This window comes from Dama dama, chromosome 1, assembly GCF_033118175.1.
Source record: "Dama dama isolate Ldn47 chromosome 1, ASM3311817v1, whole genome shotgun sequence".
Classification (NCBI taxonomy): Eukaryota; Metazoa; Chordata; class Mammalia; order Artiodactyla; family Cervidae; genus Dama; species Dama dama.
In genome coordinates, this window is record NC_083681.1 from 46,449,939 (window position 1) to 46,470,443 (window position 20,505).

At 38.8% G+C, this 20,505-nt stretch overlaps 1 long non-coding RNA gene and 1 pseudogene across 2 annotated transcripts in view; one reads left to right on the forward strand and one right to left on the reverse strand.

The window, feature by feature from the left end:
• Positions 1-20,505, reverse strand: part of LOC133060682 (uncharacterized) — a 175,973-nt gene that overhangs the window by 101,726 nt on the left and 53,742 nt on the right. The gene's annotated exons all lie outside the window — the stretch shown is intronic.
• LOC133060659 (interferon-induced very large GTPase 1-like) overlaps positions 8,798-20,505 on the forward strand; it is a 43,720-nt pseudogene continuing 32,012 nt past the window's right edge.

Sequence of the window (20,505 nt, forward strand, 5' to 3'; positions counted from 1 at the left end):
AAAAGAGTGGGGACCAATGATAATAGCTATCTCTTAACTGGACAAATCAGCCCAAATTTTCAGATCCCTGTCATTGGCAAGCATAATGCCACCTGATCATTTCCTCAGAACTCCATGTTTTCTGAAGTGAGTAGGATGGAGGTATGATCAGACAGCAGAAACAGGAAAAATTCAGGGTTCACAGGAGAAGAGGATGCTCTTCCTTTCTACCTCCTCCAGCAAGCAAAGCCCTACTGTTTGCAGCCTGGCACTGCCCTGAGAGGGTGAGACGGCCACTGAAGGTGGGATCTGATGCCTGTGTCTTTCCCTGGTGTGGTATTGTGATTTATAATAAGAAATGTATATTTATTCTCGTTCCTGACACAGGGCTCTTCAAATCCTTTACTAATCACTGAACAAACATTTATGTTAAAAACATTTGTGGGACTTTGACATCTGACTAAGAAATAAAACCAAAAGTCCATTCTCAACATTGGGAGTGGCCTGAGTAACAAGCAGCAGCTATGTGGTGAAATAAACTTGTTGTGAATCTGATTTTCAGTTCAAAGGATTGCTTTACCCCCTAGTTAATTTATCATTTCCTGAAATCTTATCACATATAGAAAATGTGCTCACGTTGTGAGAATCTAAGGTACCTCAGACACAGACTCTATGATCTCTCCACAGCACAGCAATAGAGAAGACACAGGCTGATACAAGGCCCAGTATTGAGTACAAAAAAAGAAAAAAAACTCCACTCATAGAAATACTCAGGTTCAAAGTAAACACTGAAGGAACACTGCAGCTGAAGACACTCTATTTGATATCTCTTGTTCAGACACATTTGATCTTCAAACAAATTATGTGCTGGGGGAGAAAAGGATTAATTTTAAATACCTGCTTCAGGTCAAGCACTGGGTGGGACTGACCTATCTCATTTACCCTCATTAATGTTATGTGAGGTAGCTACTGCTACTGGAAAATCATTCCATAGTTGGACTGTTTCTTACTTAGGTAGCCCCCCACACCTAAATAAATAAAGTTATAACTACTAGATCCCGGACGAACTGAAGCAGCACATGTTTTAGGACTCAACAAAGCATATATTCTAACATACCTGAGATATCAGATTGAGGGTTCAAAAAGATTCCCCTAAAATGGTATCCCAAATTACATAAACTCCAAGTCTCTATTTGACCAAATTAGCAAAAATCCTGGATCTGCTTCCCCCTCATTCAGTTCAGATCAGTTCAGTCGCTCAGTCATGTCCAACTCTTTGCGACCCCATGAATTGCAGCATGTCAGGCCTCCCTGTCCATCACCAACTCCGAGTTTACCCAAACTCAGGCCCATCAAGTCGGTGATGCCATCCAGCCATCTCATCCTCTGTCATCCCCTTCTCCTCCTGCCTCCAACCCCTCCCAGCGTCAGGGTCTTTTCCAATGAGTCAAATCTTCCCATGAGGTGGCCAAAGTATTGGAGTTTCATCCTCAGCATCAGTCCTTCCAATGAACACCCAAGACTGATCTCCTTTAGGATGGACTGGTTGGATCTCCTTACAGTCCAAGGGACTCTCAAGAGTCTTCTCCAACACCACAGTTCAAAAGCAACAATTCTTCGGTGCTCAGCTTTCTTCACAGTCCAGCTCTTACATCCATACATGACCACTGGAAAAACCATAGCCTTGACTACATGGACTTTTCTTGGCAAAGTAATGTCTCTGCTTTTTAATATGCTATCTAGGTTGGTCATACTTTCCTTCCAAGGAGTAAGCATCTTTTAATTTCATGGCTGCAGTCACCATCTGCAGTGATTTTGGAGCCCAAAAAATAAAGTCTGACATTGTTTCCACTGTTTCCCCATCTATTTCCCATGAAGTGATGGGACCAGATGCCATAATCTTAGTTTTCTGAATGTTTAGCTTTAAGTCAACTTTTTCACTCTCCTCTTTCCCTTTCATCAAGAGGCTTTTCAGTGCCTCTTCACTTTCTGCCATAAGGGTGGTGTCATCTGCATATCTGAGGTTATTGATATTTCCCCCAACAATCTTGATTCCAGCTTGTGCTTCTTCCAGCCCAGCGTTTCTCATGATGTACTCTGCATATAAGTGAAATAAACAGGGTGACAATATACAGCTTTGATGTATATTGTCCTAGTTGGAACCAGTCTGTTGTTCTATGTCCAGTTCTAACTATTGCTTCCTGATCTGCATATACATTTCTCAAGAGGCAGGTCAGGTGGTCTGGTATTCCCGTCTCTTTCAGAATTTTCCACAGTTTATTGTGATCCACATAGTCAAAGGCTTTGGCATAGTCAATAAAGCACAAATAGATGTTTTTCTGGAACTCTCTTGTTTTTTCGATGATCCAGTGGATGTTGGCAATTTGATCTCTGGTTCCTCTGCCTTTTCCAAAACCAGCTGTCACATCTGGACGTTCACAGTTCACGTATTGCTGAAGTCTGGCTTGGAGAATGTTGAGCATTACTTTACCAGCATGTGAGCATTACTTTACTAGCTTCCCCCTCATATCTGACCCCAAACCCAAGGGATATCTTTAGTAATTAGTAATCTGAAGTTTTCAATATTCATGAGTGGTACCAGAATGCAACTGAATCCCTTTCAGAGCCAGCAAAATCCACAACTGCTCCCATATTACTGGGAGCTCTTCCCTAAGTTCAGTCTTATCACTTCTATTCTGGACACTCTAAATTAAGCTTCTGACTTAGTTTCCCTTTGCATGCTTCCTGGCTATTCTGAAAATCCCTCAGGTTCTTCTGAAATGGGGGCCACCCGATATCCCCAACCACTACAAATTTTCTACATTTGCTCTTCTAGATTCATATTGATGAATATTTACCCTGGATTCTAAAGTATTTCAATATCATCAATTAAAAAACCTATCATAATGTCTAGAAAGGCATAGTAAGCTCTCCCCTTGGCTTGGTGATGGAAGTGTCCGTGAATTCCATCTTCTGTTTCACACAGTGTGAAAGTGAAAGTTAGTTGCTCACTCATGTCCAACTCTTTGCAACCACATGGACTGTATGTAGCCTGCCAGGCTCCTTTGTCCATGGAATTCTCTAGGCAAGAATACTGGAGTAGGTAGCCATTCCCTTCTCCAGGGATCTTCCTGACCCAGGGATCAAACCCAGGACTCCTGCACTGCAACTGGATTCTTTACTGTCTGAGACCCCTTCAGTTTTGCAGAATTAGTTTCAGTATCTCTGTCTGAGACTGAGATGGAGTTTACACTGGAGATTCCTTTAAGCAGAACTTAAATGGGAAGAAGAGATGGAAAGAACTAATATTTTGAGCCCCTTCCTCAGGTTAAGCCCTGGAATTCTCATTTCATTAACACAATGAAAAGTTACAAGAAGAAATGTTACTGAACCTTTACAAACATGGCCATTAGCACATGTAAAGCCAATCTACTGACACCAAGTTTTGGTGAAGGAAAGTGAAAGTGAAAGTCACTCAGTCCTATCCGACTCTGCAGACTACACCCAGGGACTATATGGTCTATGGAATTCTCTAGGCCAGAGTACTAGAGTGGGTAGCCGTTCACTTCTCCAGGGGATCTTCCCAACCCAGGGATGGAGCCCAGGTCTCCCACATTGCAGGCTGATTCTTTACTAGATGAGCCACCAGAGAAGCCCAAGAATACTGGAGTGGGTCACCTATCCCTTCTCCTGGGGATCTTCCCTACCCAGGAATCGAACCGGGGTCTCCCACACTGCAGGCAGATTCTTCACCAGCTGAAATGCGAAACATGCTGCATTTAATACAGAGCCATACAAGGAGTCACATGGGCTCAACAGGTCCAGATTCCCCAGTAGATTTCAGAAAAGGCTTTTTTTTTTTTTTTTTTTTAAGGCAAAGTGAGGGAGAGAATCACAGGTGTGTGATCAGCTTGTGCATAATTCTCTGATTAGCTAATGGTGATATAACAAGTTGGGGTCATAGGGGTTAATACCATCAATCCTCAGACTCCCATCAGTCTGGGGGCCATGTTCTCATACTCATAATGCAGTTAACTTCTTACATCTGGTGGAGGTTTTCTAGAATTTGCAAAACAACTCAGGAAGTTGTATCAGACACCATTATCTATGTACTTCTGGAAGGAACTAAAGATCCTGTGACTGCTATATTGCTGATCTGTTGTTTAAATTGTTACCATTTCTCCTGACCCATCTGCTATTTTTTGTTACTACAAATTCAGTCTTTAAATCAAGCCTTGAGCCAGCGTTTTGTGACTCAGGGGAGACCTGGGAGACTAAAGCTTTTCTACAAAGAGGCAGATGGAGCACAAGGGAGGGTGGGCCATTTGGTTTTGGGAAAGCCCTACAGGGTCCACCTTTGTTACTGACAAACTGAGAGATTAAATGAGTGACCAAAGTCTGCATAATTAAAAAGTAACAACAATGGAGTTCAGGTCCACCCTCCATGTAAATACATACCTTTAAGGAGACTAGTACTGATAGCCATCCCTAAACTTGACAAATCAGCCCAAATTTTTATATCCCTGTCATCTGCAGGCATAATGCCACCTAAATATTTGCTTAGAAATTCATGTTTTCTAACGGGAGTAGACTGGAGGTAGGATCAGACAGCAGAAGCAGGAAAATCTCAGGGTTCACAGGAGAAGAGGACGCTCTTCCTTTCTACCTCTACCTAGGGCTAACAATGCCCTACTGCTTTCAGCTGGGCACTGCCCTGAGAGGTAGGGGAGAAGCCCACTGAAGGCAGGATCCGATGCCTCTGTGTTTTTCCCTGTGAAATATTGTTATTTATAATAAGAAATACATAAGTAATCCTTGTCGCAGTTCATAAAACAGGGTTGTTGAAATGCTTATAAATTCCTAAGTAGTAAGAATGGTGGAAGTACTTTTGTTCTAATGAGGCAAGTCTGGGTGGGCCCCTGGATGGGAGATGGTCACCAGAAACAGAAAGCCATGATTAGAAATTTCATATTTTCAGGTGTTCACTTCCCACTGATAGGGGCTGGAAATTAGCTTAATAATAAATAAATCCGATGTGAGAAAGCCTACATTAAATCCCAAGAGCATGGGGTTTGGAGAGCTTTCAGTTTGGTGAACACATCCACGTGTACCAGAGAGGGATGGACCCCTACTCCACAGGGACAGAAGCCACCCAGCCCTCAAACTGTGTATCTCTTTATCTGTCTGTTCATCTGTATCCTTTATCACATTCTTTACTCAACTAGTAAACATAAGTCTTTGCTGAGTTTTAGAAGTTGCTCTATCAAGTACATCAAACCTGAAGGGGCAGCATTCGGGAACTTCTGATTTATAACCAAGGCATACAGAAGTTGAGGTAATCTGGGGACCTACTGCCTGAAATTGACAGGTGAAGCCAGTGGCAGTCTCCTGAGACTGAGCCCTTAAACTGTGGGACCTGACAGTACATTCAGAAAGATACATAGTATCAGAATCAAGTTAAATTGTAAGACACCCAGGTAGTGCTGCAAAATTGCTTGTTGTGGGGAAAGCCCCACACACATCTGGTGTTGAAAGAAAGGAAAACTGTTGTTTGTTTTTTTTTTAAACACCTAGGTTGTCTGATTTTTTCTTCCTCTTCTTCCTCTCTTTGATGGGACACAGTGCAGGTGACCCAACATGTGCCACTTTGGTGTGTAGATTATTTCAACCTGAAGGTAAGGAAGTTCCAAAAGACTCAGAAAGAAACTTTGAATCTCTAACTAACTGCCTAAGAGAACAGAATATAGAGCCTGTTCCAGGAGGGAGATACCACTAAAGATAACTATACAACACTGTATATCACTATAATATACTATGGACTAGGTGTGCTAAACAGGGAGGAACTTAGCAAGGCCAGTTTGATGGAAGTCCTCTCTGTGTCCTATTCTCTCTAGATTGACCAGCGAACATTTCTTTAACAAACATTAAATCTCTACGTTTACCTGTGAATTACTTTACTTCCCTTTGAAGTCACAGACTCGACCTCTTTCTCCTTAGTCTAGTATGATATAGAAGTGTACCTCACCTTGCCTTAGTATCTTTCAAATTTCTCATGCCTTTGTTAATTCTGCAGACATATGTATTAAACTTATTTTCTACTGTGAATGTCTTATGTCATTTTAATTATTTGACTAGCCAAAAGAAATAAAAGGGGAAAAAGGAAAATACCACCACCCCTTTTTTGTTGGCAAGTATCACCCACCTGATTTCAAAAGAGGCCAACGGAGTCCCTTAACGGATATATTCTTTTAGTCAAAGAAGAGCCAATTAGAAGGAAAGAATCAGGAGGAAATATCAGACAAGAGAGACCCAGTGATCTCAGCTGCCCTGTTCTCTGCAATCAATGGGTTAGAGATGGATTGGTTCATGCCAGGATTTTTAGCTGAAGCTAAAAGAAGGGCTGAAATTCGGGTGAACCAAGGGAGGCACCCAGACCACAAAATTCAAATCTCTCTCACTCGCAAGTTCCCTTGTACCCTAAACTCTTGCCTCACCCTAGTTCCAGCCCTGGATGCTGGGCTCTCTCTGTTATCACTGTGGAGAACTGGGTGATTTCCTTTTTGCTCAGTTTATTCAGAATAAGGCTATAATTTTTCAAAGAGAACACTAGTTAAAAACTGGCAATAAAAAAAGAAACAAAAAAGCCCAGAGAAAACATCTTTCAAAAAACATTCACTAGTCATTTAAAAGAAGTTCATGTTAAAAACAAACATTTCCTGGAATTGAGAGAAAAGTGAAAAAGATAGCAAAAGTCTGTTTTCTGTATTGGGCATTGACATGGATTAATGGGAGGTAAATGTGTGGTGAAATAAACTTGTCTTCAAATCAGAATTTATTCTAAGTGATTGCTTTTATTCCTTCATTAATTTATACGTTTACTGAAATCTTACCATGTACAGAAAATTTACTCACTCTGTGAGAGAATCTTAGGTGCATCAGACAGACTCTATGATCTCTAGACCCAAAGCATAGCAACAGAGAAGACACGGGCACTGACGCAAAGCCCAGCACAAGAATCGCAAAGACACGCACGTGACAGAAATACTCTAGGTACAGGATGAACAGTGAGGGAACTCCGCCGCTACAGACAGTTCCCTTGATATTTCTTGTTCTGAGAGATTTGATCATCAAACAAATTGTGTGCTGAGGAAAGGAATTCATACGTGAACATCTGCTTCAGGCCAAGCACTGGGTGAGATTAACCTACCTCATTTTATCCTCATTAATATTCTGCGAATGGATGGTGCTACTGACACAAATTCATTCCACTGCTCGACGGCTTCTCATTACTTAGGTCACCCTCTCCACACTCATAAGCAAATATAGCTAGGAACTGCTGGATCCTGGACTCAAACTAATGGCTGACATTTAAACTCTGGCCTACTAGAAAACACTTTCATTCCTATTCTAAGAGTAGGAAAAGGGAAGTCTTATTGGAAGGGTTCCATTCCAGCCCTTCTTATCCCTTCCTTGTGTCTCATGTCACTCACTGAAATAGCTGTTAATATTCTCACATATAACTGAAGATACAGGCTCAAACAGACCAATCATTTTCTTACTCAATCATGACATTTTGTTCATCTATATGGTTCATGCACTACGTGTGGGATACAAAGATGAATGAGACAGATCCCCCACAACTGGGAGGAAGACAGGGAGGGGGGAGGTCTGCGGTTGGGGAGACATGAGTGGACAAGCACAGTGAGAGAGCAGCGCACTGACAGGAGCGTCGGCAGTGGGGTCAGTGCTCTGGGCGCACACCCAGCCAGCTCAGTGAGGTCCCTCCAGGGGAGACACACAGGTGCCCTGGGGGTGGAAGGGGAAACATGAGATGGCGTGGGGAGACTTTCTAGAAGTCCTGGGAAAATGAGTATGAGGTTCTCCTCCAAGAAGACATGTGCAGACACATACAGCTTGAAACAGAGGAACAATGAAGCAGGCAGTACTGTTTACAAGCAAAATCATAATGAATTAAATCATGGGGTAAGATAATAATCAATGAAACAAAATGCTTTACATGAGATGTGTAAGGGAAAACAGATTTTTAACATTATTCAAAAGCTCTGCTTCCCTTGTAGCTCAGTCAACGAATCCGTCTGTAATGCAGGAGACCTGGGTTCAATTCCTTGGTTGGGAAGATCTCCTGGAGAAGGAAATGGCAACCCACTCCAGTATTCTTGCCTGGAGAACCCCATGGACAGAGGAGCCTGGCAGGCTACAGTCCATGGGGTCGCAAAAGTCGGACATGACTTAGCAACGAAACTACTACAAAAGCTCAGAACAGTAAAATTCTCTTTCTCACTATAAACACACAGTATGCTTTTAAGAATTTAGCTCATGGTAGTGTTGAATCATCCACATCAGCTAAGATAATTTTGAAACTTTGTTAATTTTCAAATCAATCACACAGCTAGAACAGTAAAGCAGTTAAAGCAAGTTCCCTGAGGAAGACATTCTAATGTGCCCTTGTCTCTTTTCTGAAATTCTTTCTCTATCCTGTTTCTCCCATGTTCTTTATCTGGTGCTCACCCCAGGCCAGCATAAATAAACATGCACACACACCACTCCCCCCGAACATTAGTCTTCCATTTGCAATAACCTTATCATTCAGGAATCACAATGTAAACACAATTATAAATCACAATTATCTAATCATAATTATATAAATAAATATAAATCACAATTATAAATGAATGAATGAACAAATAAATAAATGAGTAGGATTCCTTAAAATCAGCTGATCTTTTAAAAGAGGGGAAAAAAAACCTAAAGTGAAACCAGTTTTTCACTTCCTGCTTGCCCTTTTACCACAGAAGGAGCTGAAGTCTAGGCTGCAGATTTCAATAAGCAAACTGCCAGATTCAGGGAAGGAACCTGCTCTGCTTTCTCGTTCATCTCTCTAGAGCAAACTGAAGACAGGAGCTTGGCCTCAAGGAGACAGGTAAGTGGAGGAAAAGGAGAGAAATGGGTAGACAGAGAGATACAAGCACATACTCAGAGACTAAAATAAAAACAGAAATGGATAGAAACGGGAATAGGGACACTCAGAGATCAAAGCAGATTAAGGCATGATGAAAACACAAATATGAATCTAACATTCTCATTGTTCCAATAAACAGCTTCAAATCCGAGGGAAAGGGAGGACATTATCCAAAAAGACAAACAATTTGGTAACTTCTATCATCAAATAAAAATAAATCTACACTTACATAAAAAGAGACTTCATTTGAAAGGATTATTGCAATAAAGGAAAAGAGACTATTGTACTAGAGAAAACAATTCAAACAGAACTGCAAGCATCTCAAAGGACAGGCAGAAAGGAATTTTCTTTTGTAGGGAAGGGTCAACAGGCTAGAAAGAACACAGAATAGAGGCTGTATATAAAAGGAAATATTTTTATTCTTAGGAGAGTTCATTAAGGAGGGGTTGTATGCTGGATCAGAAAGAGGATGGGTCAACCTTAAGGGGGCTAAAAAGGAGAGAAGTTTAATTAATGTTTAGTTTCAAATACTCCAATTGATCAGGGGGACAAACAGCTCAGTGAAAGTTTCATGAGGCAAAGAATGGAATTTAAAGGGTCTTTGTCTAATGGTATATTTCAAATACATAACCAAGAAAGATTGACTGTATGGCAGTAAAGAAAGAAAGAAAGAAAAGCAGTTAATTTTTAAAAAGGGGGTCTGTATCTGGCCTCCTTATAAGTAATAGGGGAACACAAAAATGAGTCGTACCTAAGTCATATGCAAAAAGGCGGCTCTTTGCAGTAAGTTAATTCTCAGAACACAAAAGGTTGCATGGATTTCTTTTAACCATCACTGCTTTCCAAGAGCAAAGGACTCATGAAAAGTTGAACTTTATTATGACTCACGTAAGCAAGAGGTGCTATGGTAAATACAGAGTAGAAGGGAACTAACCTGGAAGAATAAAGGAAGGCTTCACAAATAAGGAGAATTGGGTTAGGAGTATAGTGTTCGGGGAAATGCTCATCTAATATAATATTTTGCTGATCTAATATTTGAATTGATATAAAACATTAACAGGACAAAGTTAAGTTTAATTACATACTTACAGAATCCCCACCAAGACTCAGAGATTGTCTGGCAATTGAGGCATATATACCATCTCAAGCTAAGGAGAAGGCAATAGGGGTCTGGGGCTTCAAAGAGGAGGGAGAAAATTAAGAAGATGGGAAGAGCAAATGATTGGTAAGCAAATGTTTGTGATGCTGTGCAAATATGTCTTTCTGATAAAAAAAAGCTGCCTCTGGTAATAGCTCTTTCTGGTACAGAGTTAGTCGCTCAAGTCCCTCCAACTCTTTGCTACCCCACAGACTATAACCCATCAGGCTCCTCTGTCCATGGGGTTCTCCAGGCAAGAATACTGGAGTGGGTTGCCATTTCCTTCTCTAAGACTTTCTGGTCCAGGCCCTCTATATAATTCTTTTAGGCAGTTCAAGGAGAGGTAAAAAAGCTTTTCCTGAGTCTGCTGGGTCTTAATTGCCTTCTGCTCTGAGCAATCCACATGTCAAAGTGGCAGATTTGGAGGTGGCATATTCTGCTCCACCTCAACATACAGGGTTAAAAAAAATATCAGACTGAGGAAAGCTTTTAAGGGAAGAAAGTGAACCAGAAGTTCGGAAAAGGAAAAAGAGTGATTGTAAAAAGAATTGGGTTGGTACATCCCTGGCAGTCCAGTGGTTAAGACTTTGCTTTTTGAGGTTTGATCCCCAGTGGGGGAGCTAAGATGCCAGCTGCCTTGCAGCCAGGAAACCAAACCATAAAACAGAAATAATATTATAACAAAAGGCTCAGACGGTAAAGCGTCTGCCTACAACGCTGGAGACCCGTGTTCAATCCCTGGATCTGGAAAATCCTCTGGAGTAGGAAATGGCAACCCACTCCGGTACTCTTGCCTGGATAATCCCATGGACAGAGAAGCGTGGTAGGCTACAGTTCATGGGGCCACAAAGAGTAGAACACAACTGAGCAACTTCACTTCAAAGAAGAAAAGGGTGGACTGAGTTGATTTTTGCCAAATTGTGAGGGGGATTGAATGCTAGGGCCAAGTAATTTGATCATATCATAAACCAATGAGGACTTTTCAAGTTTTGTAAACAAGTAAATGACTTACCTATGAGTTTCAGGCTGCACTGTGAAAGGTGGAACATACAAGGATAGAGATACAGATTCAAGAGCTTATACAGAGCTGTCTAATAGCGCAAGCTAATGCCTGGCATTTAGTAGGTAACTAACAGGGACATAGTTTAGGTGAAGAAGTAGTTAAAAATGGCTTCCAAGAAATAAAAGGTACCCACATCACCATTTGCCCATCAAAATGGAATAATACCCCCAAAGGGCCAGAGTTAGGAATTCAAAATCAGTTTTTAAGTGGATAACCCATTCAACACCGTAAATCCAAGTCCAAAGAGGAGCTACAGAAATAGTAAAATTTACAATAGGCGGTAGAGATTAAGAGGCAAGCTAACATTTTGTTACGTTTTTCTTTTTTATTGAGATATAATTCACATATAATATTAAACTATGCAACATGATTCCATATGTGTATATTGCAAAATGATAACACACAGCAAGCCTAGTAAACATCCATCACCACACAGTTATAGTCTACTTTTCCTTATGATGAAAAACTTTAAGGTCTTCTTAGCAACTTTCAAATCACAATACTGTATTATCAACTATAGTCATCATGCTGCACATAACATTCCCAGGACTCATTCTTTTTATAACTGGAAATTTCAGCATTTGTACCTCCATCACCCATTATCTGTCCTTCCCCCCCAAACTCTGGCAACCACCAACCTGTTCTCTGTATCATTTAGCTTCTTTTTGGTTATGTTATGTTTCGTTTTAGCTTCCATATGTAAGTGAGATCATATGGTATTTATGTTTGTCTGACATTTTACTTAACATAATGCCCTCAAGGTCAAACCATGTTGTCACAAATGGCAGGATTTCTTTCTCTCTCTCTTTTTTATTTTTTGCTGAATAATATTCCATTAGAAATGTACCACACTTTCTTTATCCATTCATCCATCAATGAACATTTATGTTGCTTTCAACCTTCATTATTGTAAATAATGCTGGAATGAACCTGGGTAGGGATGGGGAGGATCTTTTCAAATTAGTATTTTCTTTTCCTTTAAGTAAATACCCAGTGGTGTCACTGGTGGATCATGATATTTGATAGAAACTGGAAAAGGCTAGACACTGTATAAAGAGCCTAAAGCAGCTCACGATTAGCAGCAGAGTCTTTGAACACATATTCTCTAACTACATGATCAAAAGCAGTCTCAGGTTACTCTCCATCCAATTATCTGATTGTTTCTTTGCTAACACTTAACCTGAAATTATTTTCCTTCTCCAAATATTTTGAAGTTTATGGTCTGCTTCCCTCAGGTAGAGGTAAACACTGTAAAGGCAGGGATCTAACCTGCCTTATTCATTAGTCAACACTCAGTACCTAAAACGTTTCCCAGCATGCTGCAAGCCCTCAATAAATACGTGTGAAATAAATGCTGACATTTAAAAAATCTTTACCAAACTTCCAATCAACGGTACTTGTATGATCTCATTCACTCAGAGGCACATTATCATCATGGGTACAAGAGAGGAGAGATGGTCAACAAAGAGGAACTCCCAGATTTAACAGGATAGAAAGCTGGAAAGGCTCCCTGGACTGGATAATTAGAATGTGAATATCAGGCTTCTAGAGAACTTTTTCTAGAAAAAGGTGAGGGCAGAAGTGAAACTAAATAATAATAAGTGGATAGGATGCATTCAGGAATTTATTTCATCAACAAACATTTACTGAGCCAGAAGTGCTAAATTTGAAATTCCTTTTTGAGAAATCTGGCAATAAAGAAATACAAAGAAAAGGTTATGGAGGAGGCAAGATCCACCCTATATTTAAACAAAATGGGAAGATGTATGTATTTTTATCCAACGTGAAGCAACCACAAAATTAAAATACCCAAGATATTTTAGACCTAAGATAAAGAAAAAGGTGAGTAGCAGCAGGATTTAGAGGACAGTTAGTATTGCAGAGGTTAGGGATGCCTCTTCCTTAGGGACCAGAGGGAAGAACACAAGAATGGATCATAAAGTGTTAATTTGAACGTGACAACCTTTGAAGATGAGGAAGGTTTGACCACAGAGCTTCTACACAAAGGGAGGTCAACAAATGTGACAGGAGCCTCAACTGATGCTCTCTTTGATGTAATCTTTCCTGCATTCATAGACCCCTCTCAATGCTTCTGGACTATCATTTCAAAGAAATTTCTCAGCCTTTTTCTTATTTATCTCTCTAACCCCATTTGTCTCGAAAAGTGCCTGGCACTTAGGAGTAGACCAGTAAGTGCAAATTATATGTAAAATTATGAAGATGAGTTGTTTGATTGTGGGAAGTGAAGAAGAGAATGAAGAAGAATCAGACTAGACTTTTTGGAGGCCTGAGACACTGGAAAGATGGCAATAGAATGGATGCACTGAGAAAACAAAAGGCAGAAAGAGGTTTAAACAAGTTACCGGGTGCAAGCTGGGATGCACTTATAGTCCACCTCAAGGGTCTCACATGCTGGTAAGAAGTACAACTCTGTCCTAGGCTGTTCCCATGCTGCTTTCACATTCCCTTGGGCCGCCAGGGATTCAAATTGTTTCTTCAGTCTCCTCAGTTATCCAAAAACATCCTCTACACACTTGGCTGCTCCTGGTTCAAGTCCCAGTTCAGTTTCTTTCTGTCCTCAAGACAATGCCTCATGTTTCAACTGTAGCTAAGGCATTTGCTACTAATCACTAGGTACATGAAGACAAAAATGTAAAAACCAAGGAAAGGGAAAAGATCTTCTCTTGCTATGTGGTTTTAGAATGCTCCCAGAAGCCTCACTAGTCTAAAAGCAGATTAGAATATGGGAATAAAATGGCCTCAAGGAAGTCATGTCTAAGCGTAAGCGTACACTCCCACATAAATGGGCCCTGTGTTCTCGCACTTGAAAGGTCCCACAGAAGATGGAATCATGTGACTTCCTCTATCCTAGTTTAAAATTATTTTCTTATTTTTATGTCAACTTTATTGAGAAAAAACCTAGCACCAAAAAATGCATCCATTTAAGGTATAGATTTGATGAATTTTGCTAAGTTGAAACTATTAAACCCTTGAAACTATTCAAACAATCAAGACATAAAATATTTTCATGATCCCCAAAAATTTACAGTGCCCCTTTGCAGTCTTTGCCCCTCCCTCTGCTCCCATCCTGGGCAACCACTGATGTGCTTCGGCTCACTATAGTTTGCATTTTATATAAATGGAATAGTACAATAAGTATTCTTTCATTGATGGCTTCTTTCACACAGCATAATATATTTTAAATTGAATCACGTTGTTGCTTGCATGAGTAGTTATACATTTCTATTACTAACCAGTATTTTATTGTATAGCATGTTTTGTTTAGCTATTGGATTGACCAGAAAGTTCATTCAGGGCATGTTACACAAAAACCAAAAAGAACTTTTTTGCCAACCCTGTATCTACCTATTTATGGACATTTTGAGTATTTCCAGTTTTTAGCTATTATGCAAAAATCTCCTATGAACTTCTATACATGAATCATCGTGTGGACAAGAATTTTTCATTCTTTTGGATAGATACCTAGAAGTGAAATGTCTGAGTCATATGGTGTGTGCATGTTTCACAAGTGCCTAACAAGTTTCTAGAATGGTTACTACCAATAATGAGGCACGTTCTAGCTGCTCTATGTCCTCTCTGACACTTGATATTCTTGATCTTCTTAATTTTAGCCTTTCTAATGAGTTTGTTCTGTTTTCTCATTGCAGTTTTAATTTGAATTTCCCCAATGACTAATGATGTTGACCATCTTTTCATGCACTTACTGACCACTCAATATCTTCTTTTATGAAATCAGCTATTCAAACACTTTGCTCTGTTCTTACTGCATTCTCTTACATATTATTGAACTGTATGAGTCTTTATATAATTTGGATACCAGCTTTTTGTCAGATATATTCATTGAAAATATTTTCTTCCATTCTTTAGTTTGACCTTTAATTGTATTAATGTAATTTTCAGAGAGCCAAATTTTTCATTCTGATTGTCTAACTGATCAGTTTTTTATGGCTCATGATTTCAGTGTCCTAAGAAAGTTTTGCCCACTGCAAGGCCATGAGTATTAATATTTTTCACTCTTCTTTCATCCAGAAGTTTAATAGGTTAATTTTTACATTTAAGTTTTCATCTATTTTGAGTTATTTTGGGTGTGGTGTGATGAGCTATTTTGGGTGTGGTATAAAGCAGGATGATCATGTTTTTTCCACATGGATATCCAATTGTCCCAGCACCATTTGTTGAATAGACTTTCCATTCCTCTTTGCAAATCTGTGTAGCATATATGTACAAGTGTATTTCTAGATCCTCTGTACTCTTCCATTTCCATTGACCTATATCTGTCTTCATTAATACCATCTTGTTCTTGATAGCTGTTTGTAAGCCTTAAAATGAGACAATGTAATGACCTCTTTCTTTTTTACATACACACCCAAACCACATATACATGTGCAATTTACTTAGGACAAAAGAGTCACAAAAATTCCTATTTCTAAGAGAAGACATCTTGAGTTTGAATAGCTCAAAGCTTCTTGACAATCTCAGCAAATTGGAACTAATAGTATTCGTGAACTTTAACAAGCTAGAGATCAATATAGATTAGAAAAATGAACAAATATCTGAACTTTTATAACACATATGTCGTCAACTATATCCCTTCTGCTGAATTTCTGCTAAATATGGCCGAGAGGCCTATTCTCCACAGTCTTCCTCTTTAGAACCTGAGGTGTAATAGAAAGGAAACTTTGAGTTAGGAGATGTCAGAGAATAAATCTGAATACAAGTTACCTGACATTATTTTTCTGTCACAGAGTTCCTGTTATTTTTTCTGATCTTCCTGTTCCTGATGTTATTTTTCTGGTGTTATTTTCTATTTAGATGTCCACACAAATTTATCTGTGTTTTTCTTAGACAACAGGAAATTAAACAAAGAATTATGCTCTCCATTTTTACAGGGGACAAGTCATTTAAATATAAGCCTAAGTTTACCTGCTCGTCTCTGAAAATCTCCATTTCCCAGTGACCTGACCCTTACCCTAAAGAACTACAAGTCTTTCTCTAGTCCTGTCCAACTATAGCCTCAAATCTGTCTCAGACCGACCACATTCAGGCTTTTTAGCTCAAGAAAAAACAAACAGGTTCTCAGGGGTTTTTCCATATAAGGTCTGAGATTTTCTGCTTTCTGTTTATGTGACGATGAAAGATTTGAGCCCAATAACCATAAAACATGTGCCTGTGACTTTACCCTGATTAGGAACAACACAGATTAACTTGACAGTCCTCCTGGGATGGGACAAAGACTGCTTTGGTCTTTTCTCCTGGTCTCTTTGATCCTTTTTCCACTGACCAATGACTTCTCAAACCATAGAGAAGATCATGCATTGAGATTAGAGTCTACCAAAATGTACAGTTTAATGAAGTATCACAAATTGACCACATAAGCATGCCCAGATGGAGTATTAGAACACTGCCCATATTCCCGAACAATCTCTGATACACTTAACTACTTCTTATCATTAATCTCTCTACTTCCTAACAGTTTACACTAGTAATTACTCAGACTTGTGATATTATAAATTCATTATGGCAGGTATTTATCTTTCTTTATATGGAATCATATTATATGTATTCTTTTGTATTTGGCTCATTTCAAAACTTAAAATTGTGAGATTTGCCCATATTGTTGTGTATCACCATGATATTGTTTTTATTATTGTATGAATATGTCATGTGACTGTGAAAGGACATCAGGATTGTTTTCAATTTTTTACTTTTATGAATTGTGGTGCTATGAACATTCTGGTGGATATGTCTTGATGTATGTTTACACACAGTTCTACTGGCATATGCATAAGGATGAAAAACTTGACTTATTCCTGTCACCCATAATTTCTTCTTTAAAATTTTTTCTTATTTACTTTTGTGATATCACCTGAGATTTCTTTATTTCATTATTTCATTAGTTAAGATGATGGACAGAGAAGTCTGGGGGACTACATTTCATGTGGTCACAAAAAGTTGGACATGACTGAGCATGCACACACAGAGAGAGAAAGGAATCACCCTTTTATGTCATTACTAACTTTCATTCTTATCTGTTGCATTCAAAAATAAATTTTTACCACCTTGGTACATTTTCACTCTCATTATCACCAAACACACACACACACATACACACAAAGTATCCTCACCTATTCCACATCATCCTGTATTGAGCTAACTGGAATTTTTAAAGTTTTTATTGACATATAGTTGCTTTATAATATTGTGTTAGTTGCTATTGTACAACAAAGTTAATCAGCTATACAAATACTTATTTCCCCTCTTTTTTGGATTTCCTGCCCATTTAGGTTACCACAGAGCACTGAGTACAGTTTCCTGTGCTATACAGTAGGCTCTCATTTGTTATCTATTTTATACATAGTATGCATATGTCAGTGCCAACCTCCCAATTTATCCCATCCCCCTTTCCCCCTTGATATCTATATATTTGTTCTCTACATCTGTGTCACTATTTCTGCTTTATAAATAAGATCATCTATACCAATTCTTTCAAATTCCACATATATATATTAATATATGATATTTGTTTTTCTTTTTTTTATTTAATTTGCTCTGTATAAAAGATCTCTACAAATGACCCATTTCATTCCTTTTTATGACTGAGTAATATTCCATTGTGTGTATGTACCACTTCTTTATCCATTTCTCTGCTAATGGACATTTAGGTTGTTTCCACATCCTGGTTATCGTAAATGGTGCTGCAATGAACATAGGGGTGCATGTGTCATTTTGACATATGGTTTTCTTTGGGTAACTGCCCAGTAGTGGGATTGCTGGATCACATTTTAGTTCTATTTTTAGTTTTTTAAGGAATATTTATACCGTTCTCCTTAATGGCTGTATTAATTCACATTCCCACCAATGGCGCAAGGGGTTTCCCTTTTCTCCATACCCTCTTAAGCGTTCATTGCTTGTATGAAATAGTGAGAATTTTCATTATAACTGTTTTTAATTTTTACCTTATACAATAAAAATCATTTACACTAGTAGCTTTACTTTTTCCTTTACTAATTTGATTGACAGATAATCTTAGTATCCAAATCATATTCCTTAAGAATATTAAAAATAGTGTTATTTTTAATATTGAAAAATTATGCAGCAATACCATGCTGCTACTGGGAACTCTGACATCCGTCTGCTTTGATTAATAAGATATCTGTAAATAACCAAGATTGTTCATTTGTTTAATATTCAAACTCCTTACTATCTATTCTACGAATAGGAGAGGATTTCCAGGATCTATTAAACAGAGTTGTTTCTGTTGTTTTTGTTAAATTCATACAACATTTGATCTAAATTTTCATTATGGACAATCAGACCTACTACAGCTCTGGGAAATATTCTATTTTTTTCTTTGATAATTTCTGAAATTATCAGAAATTTCAGGTAATTTTTCTGACCATATTAGACTCAGTCATATGTCAGCAGCATTTCTGGATCTAGCCTACCTGTCTCCTTAAAAAGCTTTATAGCTCTGCACAGGCCTTTCCATTTCTTTATCCTTTGAAGTTAAAGTCTTAAAAAATTTAACTCAGTTGAACATTCCAGCACAGTAGTTGAATTTTCATGTGTATTCATTCAAATACTGAGACAGAAAGAGTACCTCAATTGGAAACTAAGAAGTAAAGAGAGTCAAATGATACATCATCATGTTCAGGCCAACAGAAATGGCAAATTTATTTTTTACACTCCCACCTTCTCTCCACCAAAAAATGTTTTCTTAGAATAGAGTTTTTTTTCAATATGTGATTTATTACCACTTGGCAGCATTTGTAAAATGGAAATTGAGGTGTTTATAAAAACCATAGTTCCTGAGCAATAAGCTAGACCTTCCATGTCAGATTCTCTGTAGGTGGGGCTGGGAATCCACATTTTTAAGATTCCCCCAGGTAATCATTGTGCAATATAAAGTCTGAGGGCAACTACTTTGAAAGATTAACTCATGTTTTTAACTTTAAATTGGTTTAAAAGCAAGTCAAGTTCAATCAGACAGAAGAGTGAGGACATTACAATCCTTAACACATGCATTAATTTGCTGTAATTTCTGCCTTTTTGAATAGATTTCTGCCTTCTTTAAATCTGTCTCTATAATGTGGCACTCAAATAGACCAAAACTATATACTTACCTGATGACGCAAACGGTAAAGAAACTGCCTGAAATGCAGCAGACCTGGGTTTGATCCCTGGGTTTGGAAGACTCCCTGGAGAAGGGAATAGCAACCCACTCCACTATTTTTTCCGGGAGAATTCCATGGACAGAGGAACCTGGCGGGCTACAGTCCATGGGGTCACTAAGAGTCAGACACGACTAAGAGACTAACACTTTCACTTCATTTTCATATGATAAGCAAGGTAGAGAAATCATTGATAAAATCTTTCCAGCACCACGAAGAATGGGTAAAAAATCTACCTCTAGCCCAAAAGTCCTTCACTGTAGGCAACAGCAAAGTAGACAAGAACTAAAAGAATCTTTTCTTCTCCTCAACCTTCTTCCTACTACACATACCTCTACTTCTCTTTCATTGACACAACACCAGTACTAGCTCTGAGGCACACAAAGCTACAAAGAATGACTCACTGACATTGGAAACTATCAGAACAAGTGCCTTATATACAAGTGCTCAGATATACAAACTGTTTTATATGTATTTTTCTTAGAGAATAAGTCAGTGAAAGACAAAACAGGATCTTCAACAATGATATAGTTCTATGACTATGACTAGATCCTTGCTGGAACTGACAAACTTGATTGTTATGTGACTTCAAAGGATTTCTTCCCAGACACTCTAGTCAGAGGTGGAAAGGAGGGATCCTGGTATACAACTTAACTGTAAAACTGATTTACTCTTGAGGAAAATACTAGTGTGTTCTGGACCTACATACACCTAGTAAAGGCTTCTGCATTCATCTTCAGCAGAGATCATTTTGTTAGCTTACAATAGATACCAAGGATTCAGTCTTTAGCAAGAATTAAATATATGGATTGATTTCCACATGACACTTTCTGTAGTCAATCTAAAATCTTACTTTTACCATGCTGCTTGGTGATCAAAGGTTGTGTCCATTGGGGTAAAAACTAATGCTCTCAAATCACAGGCAGATATCGCCTAATGTGGGGCTATATCCACAGTGTGCCAGTTCCCTTCAGGGAAGGTGATCTTGAAAAATTCTGACACATTCAACCCCTACCCAACACTCAGCACAGTTACTCATGCAGAATGAAGAATGACAGGAGCCTGACAGTGTAACAGGACAGACTCCTCAGCTTTCCAGTGTCACAACAATATCTGTCCAAATCTGAACCAGACCGTCCAGTGGAAACAATCA